This window comes from Rhinolophus hipposideros, assembly GCF_964194185.1.
Source record: "Rhinolophus hipposideros genome assembly, chromosome: 17".
Taxonomy (NCBI): domain Eukaryota; kingdom Metazoa; phylum Chordata; class Mammalia; order Chiroptera; family Rhinolophidae; genus Rhinolophus; species Rhinolophus hipposideros.
This window is the reverse complement of record NC_138063.1, coordinates 34,088,009-34,095,792: the sequence shown is the minus strand read 5'-3', so window position 1 is coordinate 34,095,792 and position 7,784 is coordinate 34,088,009.

Below are 7,784 nucleotides of genomic sequence, written 5' to 3'. Positions count from 1 at the left end.
ACTACAGTGACCATGCTATACATTACATCCCTAGGACTTTAATTTATAATAGAAGTTTGTACCTTTTGACTACCTGCACCCATTTCTACCCCCACCTCTACCATTCACCCCCTCACCTCTGGCAATTACCAATTCGTTCTATGTATTTATGAGCTTGGTTTTTGTTTTGTTTTGTTTTCTAAAAATAATAACTTTAAATGGGTCCTTCCATTTTAGTGCTTCCATGATTTGCAGAAAACAACACATTTTAACAACTACAATAATTGTTTTATTCCTTAAAGTCATCTGTATTCTTCCTCTATTCCCATGAAATACATGGGACCATTGTATTTTTAATCTTATGCCTCAGAACATCTCTAATGTTTTCTGTGTGCTGAATTTATCATTCTTATATTAGCAAACATTAAATTTTGTGTAAAAACACAGACCATCAAATCACGATAATATGAGTAAAATATTGATATTAAAAGAATATGTGTATCTTCATTTCCTCAGAAAGCAGAGGAAGTATTATATTGTTTATAATCAAGAGAGGATTACAAAGAACTTTCTTAATCACAAAGCAGTACAGTAGCAGGTAATCTTGTATTTATTTAAACGGCGTAATGACATGGTTTTCACTCCTGCAAGAAGGGATTTTTACTAAGCCAAAAATGAGTACGTATGTAAACATAAAATGTGAGATAAACTTCAGTCATGTCTTCCCATGTCCAACTGACTAGTATTGATAGTATTGATAATAAGATTTATATGGTCCTAACTAGGAGGTAAAACACGCAGACACACACACATGCACACACGTGCATACACATGCACACATATTTGCCTCAGGTAACCACCTGAGTTTGGTGAAGCTGAAGCAGTGTCTTTCCATCATCAACCCATAGACCAGATACGAACACTTAGTGTGTGTTGCAAATACAAAGTTTTTGCATGCAAGAAGTCTACTTTCCAAATTTACTATTAAAAACAAAAGCATCACCTAGATTTTTCATCTAACTTTCTTTAGGTAGAGCACAATGAAGAGGTCTTGTTTGACCTAACTTTTAATTATTCTCATCCAGGGCTGACATTCACAACTTCTGATTAGTTGAAAAATGTGTAATAGGAAATAGAGGTATTAATGAGAGGGTACAAAGTTTCAGTTGCGCAAGATGAGTAAGTCTTAGAGATCTACTACAGTATAGAGCCTATAGATAGTAATACTGTATTGTACACTTAAAATTTTACTTAAAGGGTAACGCTTATGGTAAGTGTTCTTGTCAATAATAATAATAATAATAAATAAGATGGTAGACGCATACTTTTAGAGGTGATGGATAGGTTTATGGCATAGATTGTGATGATGACTTCCTGGATGTATACCTGTCTCAAAGCTCATCAAATTGTACACATTAATTATGTACAAATTTTTATATGTCAAAAAAAATGTAATTTGTAATGAACCCTTAGTCTAATACGTTCTGGCAATATTTAGTTTTCCGCATCTTCTGTCTTCTTCTCAGCTGTTCTAAATTACTATATAGGTGTTTCCCCAGAAGATATTTTATCACTGCTACACAGTTGAACTCTTAAGCTGATTTTCTAACTAGCCACTCTTTCTATATATACTTTCTTGGACCCTGGCACTATCCTCTTTTGTATTGGTCTTTGAATATTCTTTCAAAGATGCGAACCAACAACAAAGGCATATGCTGCCAAGATGACAGAAGACCTCCTCTATGCAACAAAGACTCTCTTAGGGCCTCCAGAACAAGCCAACACATGCTACTGCTACCTTCGCCAACGCTGGCTAGAAAAGGATGTCTTCACTGAAATAACAAGTCAGGAGATGTTGTTGAATATTTTGATAGAAAACAATGAGTTGTCAGGCAAAGAAATCCTGCTCAAGTTTGCAGAAAATCAAAACTACTACTGGAGGACCTAAGAGAAAATTTTAAAATCTTATTCCATCTGTTAGCCGATCAAAACTAATGGTATAGTATACATATTTTAATGATCAACAAAAAACAAACTTGAAATGTTTTTTGCTTTGTTTTTTAATGTTGTGTTTTAAGTTAATGGTTAAAAGTTCAGGCTTTGGACACAAACTAGTTGAGTTCAAATCGTAGCTTCACCACTTACTAGTTGTGTATCTTTGGGCAAGTTACTTAACCTCTTTGCACCTCTTTGTTATTATAATTTAAATCTTCAAATGAACTCAACTGAAAGTTAAGAGTACTGACACCCAAAATACTAAAACCATACCAACTCAAAACATCTGTATTATCTGAACTCAAGTTTTGTTTTACAGATGCTCAAACAGGCTGAAAAGTAACTTGTTGATTAAAGGCAGAGTTAGGAATTGACTAGGCTAATTTTCTTTCTGCAACTCCAATCTGCTACTATAATAATTCTTTTTCACTAATCTTTTGCCTTAGTCACAGGCTTGTTCTGTCTAGTCTACCCTGCACTGGAAATTCCGCTGACTACACACGGAAATAGCCAAACTCATGAGAATCACCAGATGACTGCAATTTTCAATTGAGTTTCCTTGGAGGACAAAGTGGAAGGTTTTCCCTAAGAGTTCTAATTATGTCATTTCCATCAAGTAGAATGAGGCAGCCAGGTGGCTTTGGGAGAAAAAAAAAATAGCTACTTGAAAATTAGCTTGAAAGGAATAATGCTATTGACCCAACTGCAGTAGGATATATATGTTAGGTACGGCAAGTAGCAACTACTGCACCAAAAAAAAAAAAAAAAAAAAAAGACCATGGTTTACATTTCACGTCTATATGATTTATGGTGCCAAGTTTCTGGCCAAGTGAAGAGTTTCATTTGCAAAAGTTAGTTGACCCAACATAAAATGGAAGGAGGTGGAATTTGTCTTTACCTTTGCATGTATTTTCACCTTATTTCTAGAACATGATATGCCTAATGTTTTCATAATCACTACCTCCTGCTTCCTTTAAAACTCTGACCATAATTAGTTGATGTTTTTAAATTGTTTGGTAAATAATTTACAGTAAAGTATAAAACACACAAAGCACTTAGTTACTCCTCCTTGGAGAAAATATCGTTAATACTTAAAATATCTGTTGGCTCAGAAAACAAAATGAAATCTCATTATCACTGGGAGGCGGAGTGTTTTGTGCACAGACAATTTCCAGTGTCCTTCAAATCATATTTGGCATCAGTCCAAGTAGGACCACAGAGCACACCTGTGACTCAGGTTTTACATTCTGACCAATCAACCTACTGCATCTAGTATCTAAGAAACAAAAGTAAATAAAAAGTCCTATAGAAGTCGGATCATAGAAACCACTTGTTATTCCTGAAAACCAAGAAACCACAATCTTCCTGTGATTTTTTTTTTGGTGGGGGGAGGGTTAGATGGTTTATTCATACTTCTAAAGTGAAAATCCAAGGTATAAAGAACAATAAACCGTACTCTGTGGACTTAAGATTCCAATTATTGAAAATTCCGAGGTTTAGACTGATTCTCCCACAGTGACAAATGATGGAAACTGACAACGGCACTTTTATGAACCATAAAGCAATTCTTCACAGGAGCCTTCACATAATTTTTTTTTTTAAGTGTGTTTTTCCAGGATCCATCAGCTCCAAGTCAAATAGTTGTTTCAATCTTGTTGTGTAGGGTGCAGCTCACAGTGGCCCATATAGGGATCGAACTGGCAATCTTGTTGTTAAGAGCACCGCACTCTAACCAACTGAGCTAACCAGCCACCCCCTTCATATATATTTTACTTTGTTCAACTCTAAGTCTTCCCTGTAATACTGCTCTGCTTAACTTGTTGATTTGTCATCCACTTTCCTGATTACTTCAGATGAGTGTTCTAATCCCAAAGTTAAGAAACAAGTACAATGATACACTTTCTTTCTCTTTCAGAGCCATAGGAGAATTAGTCACAAGAAGTCATGGTGGACTGACTTACCCTTATTGTAGCTGATTCTGCATGAAATTGGGTGTGACTCTCTCCAAAGGTATGACATCATTCAGATAATGTTTCAGTAGAAGTAAAGATAGGTCCAGCTGAAAAAACGAAAACAGGTAAAATAAATTAACAGACAATTGCCTAGTAAAATGAGAGGTCTGATTTCAAGGCATATAGTAATGTTCATAATGAATATCATGATTTAAAAATAAATCTTCCAGCACAACTGTCCTTAGACAATAAGCTGGCAAGTGTCACTGTGGTTGTTAAAATTAAATTATCAAGCACAATTTTTTTCCCATTGCCTTTGTAGAGGAGCAAAACTAATTTTCCAACTTAAAAGGGTACAAGGAAAACAATTTTTCTTCCCCCACACATTCTTTGTATCAAGGTTCTGCTTAACTGGTTTACTTAATGTTTGAACATATTTCTGCCTAATAAAATCTCTATTTTAAGTGGGAACTAGATGAGGTGATAAAGCTCAAACTAGGCCCACGGCAAAAACAAAAAGAAAAATGTTTTTACAGTTCAAACAATACAGGTTTACAAACATTTTCCTGAAATGCTCAGACACTAGAGACATTTTGATTCTCTTCTCTATGTCTGAAAATTGTTCAACTCTCCAATTCCCTGGATGTGTATAGCTGTAACTATGTTAATTAAATTATTATTCACCATATGAAAAGATTTTCAATTACTTTTGTTACAAAAGTAAAGTTATAAAAATTATAGAAATAATTTGACATTCACAATATCTAATTTGGGATTCAAGAATAACAACATTACAAATTTTGGTAGGTTTGGCTTCTGCAACTGTATCCTCCAAAGTAGTGAATCCCAGTATTTGTTCTGCATGGCACCCGTGACAGATGATATTCACAAGCTCATGCTTTCCTGTGGACAAGTTCTCCCTGAGGCTCTGTTCCCCTTCCTGGATGGAATCCACCCTCTTTCACTACCCAAGAGGGATGTCAAAATGCAAGTAAGTAACATTATTATTGAATAACTTAAACTGTTCTCTAATCATTTTAACAAGTAAATCATTCACAAATTTCAGAACTTAATTTTTAACAAATTATTACATCGACAGATTTGATACTGAAATAAAACCACCAAGATTAATTTTGAAAATAAATTACAATTAGTACTTTAATATCTTTGAGTCCTTGATTTCAGTTTATAATGGAAATTATTTATTTTTGACATTCTGCTTCTCTCTACTAAAGTATTTATAGTCATCATTCTCAATCATATAGAAAAGATCTTTAAAGCCAATATTTTACTTCTACATTTGTTCTCTAAAGCTATTGCATCGCTTCTACTTTACTTTTTTGTCATACTTTTAAGAATGTCTCTTGTCTGCATGCAAATGAATGAAGTAGCTGCCAAGAAACCAGTACACTTTTCTGTCTTCTGAGGGGTTTTTTTCTGTGTGTATCCTTAAGCTCATTAGTCACATTGGGTCAGTGTGATGGTTTCTGTCTGACAGTGAGTAAACACTCCTGTCGCGGCTATAAACCCCACAAGTCCTGTCATGCAGACAATGAATTCCAGTCCAGAGCAGCTGTTAGCAACCCAACACTCCCCTCCCCCACCCTTCCCCAGCCACTGCTTATCTTTCCAAGAATTCCCATAAACAAATCCTAGGGTGAAACCAAAGCCAGAGATTTATTCTGAATTTTTTTTCAGAAAAAAAAGTTGGGTAGATAAAACTGACAAACCCAAGTGTCACATTCCCCTAATGAATGCTTACTTTGTTCAACTCCAGAGGGAAAAGGGATTTTTCCATATTGTTTATGGTTTTGCACTTTGTTTCCCCAGTAAAGAAAGGAGTCTTAAAGGAGACGAAGAACACAGAAATGTTCTCCACTGGCCTCTGGACTCCTCCCACTTTACACTGTTCAGGCAGTCCTAGCAAAGCCCATCCTTGATAAAATGGTGTGGTAGGAGACATTGTGTACACTGAACCAAGCTCCCCCCCCCCCCCCCCGCATACCCCCACTTCATTTGGTGACATTTACTCACACCCTTCCAGGAATATCAGGGTCTTTTTCTCTTCCCCTTTACCCTCATTTTACTTTCTATCTCTCTGTCTCTCTCTGTCTCTCTGTCTCTCTCTGTCTCTCTCTCTCTCTCTCTCTCTCTCTCTCTCTCTGTCTCTCTCTCTCTCTCTCTCTCTCTCTCTCTCTCTCTCTCCTAAAATAATCTTGAAAACGTATTCACTTATTCATTCACTCACACATTCAAATAATATTTACTGAAGACCTTCAATGGGTCAGACACTGTTTTAGGTGCTGGATACAAAGCAGTTCCCAGGGGAAGCACCAGCCCTCCCAAAGCCTAGATTCTAGTGAATGGCAACAGATAATTACAAGTAAATGCACAGTCTTTTAGATTGTGGTGCCAAGAAGAGAACAAAGCTGGGAAGGGGGATGGGAACACTAGGAATTTACATTAAAAATTACAATTTTTAAATGGTGGTCAGAGAAGGCCTCACTGAGAAGCTAATACTTGAGAAGGAAATGTGAAGAGTGAAGGAATAAACTTTGTACATGTCTAGAGCAGAACCTTCTAGAGAAAAGGAACAGAGGGTGCAAAGGCTCTGAGGTGGAGTATGCCTAGTGTATTTGTGATATCATGCCATGATGTAAATAACTGATAACATGGCACCCTCCCAGTAATATACATGCAACAAGGGAGACTTCGGCTAAAGGATTTCAGACATTAGTCAGTAGGAGAGAGAGGCATTCTGACAGGACATCAAGGCTTGCTGAGGTTCCCCTGATAATTGCTGCTTGGTACACACCTCAATTCAACATTATCTAGTCTTATCACTTTTTAAAACTCGTATGATTTGTTTTGAAAAAACTCTCTTGTGTTTCACACGCTACTTAGATCCAAGAATAGACCATTTTCTTTGCTGAGACAAATTCTATTTTGCAACTGTAGTAGCTTCTCCTGATTGTCCTCTGTTCCAGGACAAAGTGAACCATTTCCTTCAGCCATTTTGGTTCAGGCACTTCCCATCCAAGCAGCCAGTCCTCGTACATTGACTCAGAAGGAGCCTGTGGGGAACAGCTCATTTAGACACTGTGACTCACTGCATGGGGCTCCCTCACTCTTTCAGGGTGTTGGCATCTGCAGCTGTGCTCTCAGGACTGCCAAAGTGGGGTGACTGTATATTAATCAATGGGCTGAACCAGATAGCGCTCGCAGTCAGCTGGGCTTTGATTATTACTCTGTAAGTTCTAGCTCAGAAAGGCCACAAAACTTTTGCCACCCTGTTATTATTATGAGAAGCCATCCCTCACCTCCAAGCCAACCAATGCTCCTCTCTCAGTGTTTAAGGTAGAGGCAGCTCTTGGTCCATCTAACTGGAGAGTCCATGAGAATCTCTACATCCCAATAACTAATGTCTGTGATGTCGCTTTTGCCACGGCTTCTATGGAAAAGCACTGTGGCTCCTTCTCCAGATTAAAGGGAAGAACAATCCTCTCCATTTCTCCACACCTGATGTAATACAGTCTTCTCAGCTGGCCCCTGAATTCCTCCAGGTTTGCCCTGTCCATCTCTCCGGCCATACTCACCTCCACGTATGTCCTGAACACTTATGCCTCTTACCTATCAGCCAGGCCATTCTGCAACCCTGACTCACATCCACCATCTGCTATTCTTCTCCTGCTCCTGGCTGCACTGTGGTTGAGGAAAACATACATACACAAATCAACACATGTACGTGTGTATGTGTGTGTGTGTGTGTGTGTGTGTGTGTGCATGTACGCACACACACAATCCCAGATCAACATTTCCTGACCAGATCCACCATTAACTAATCCACAGTGGATATTC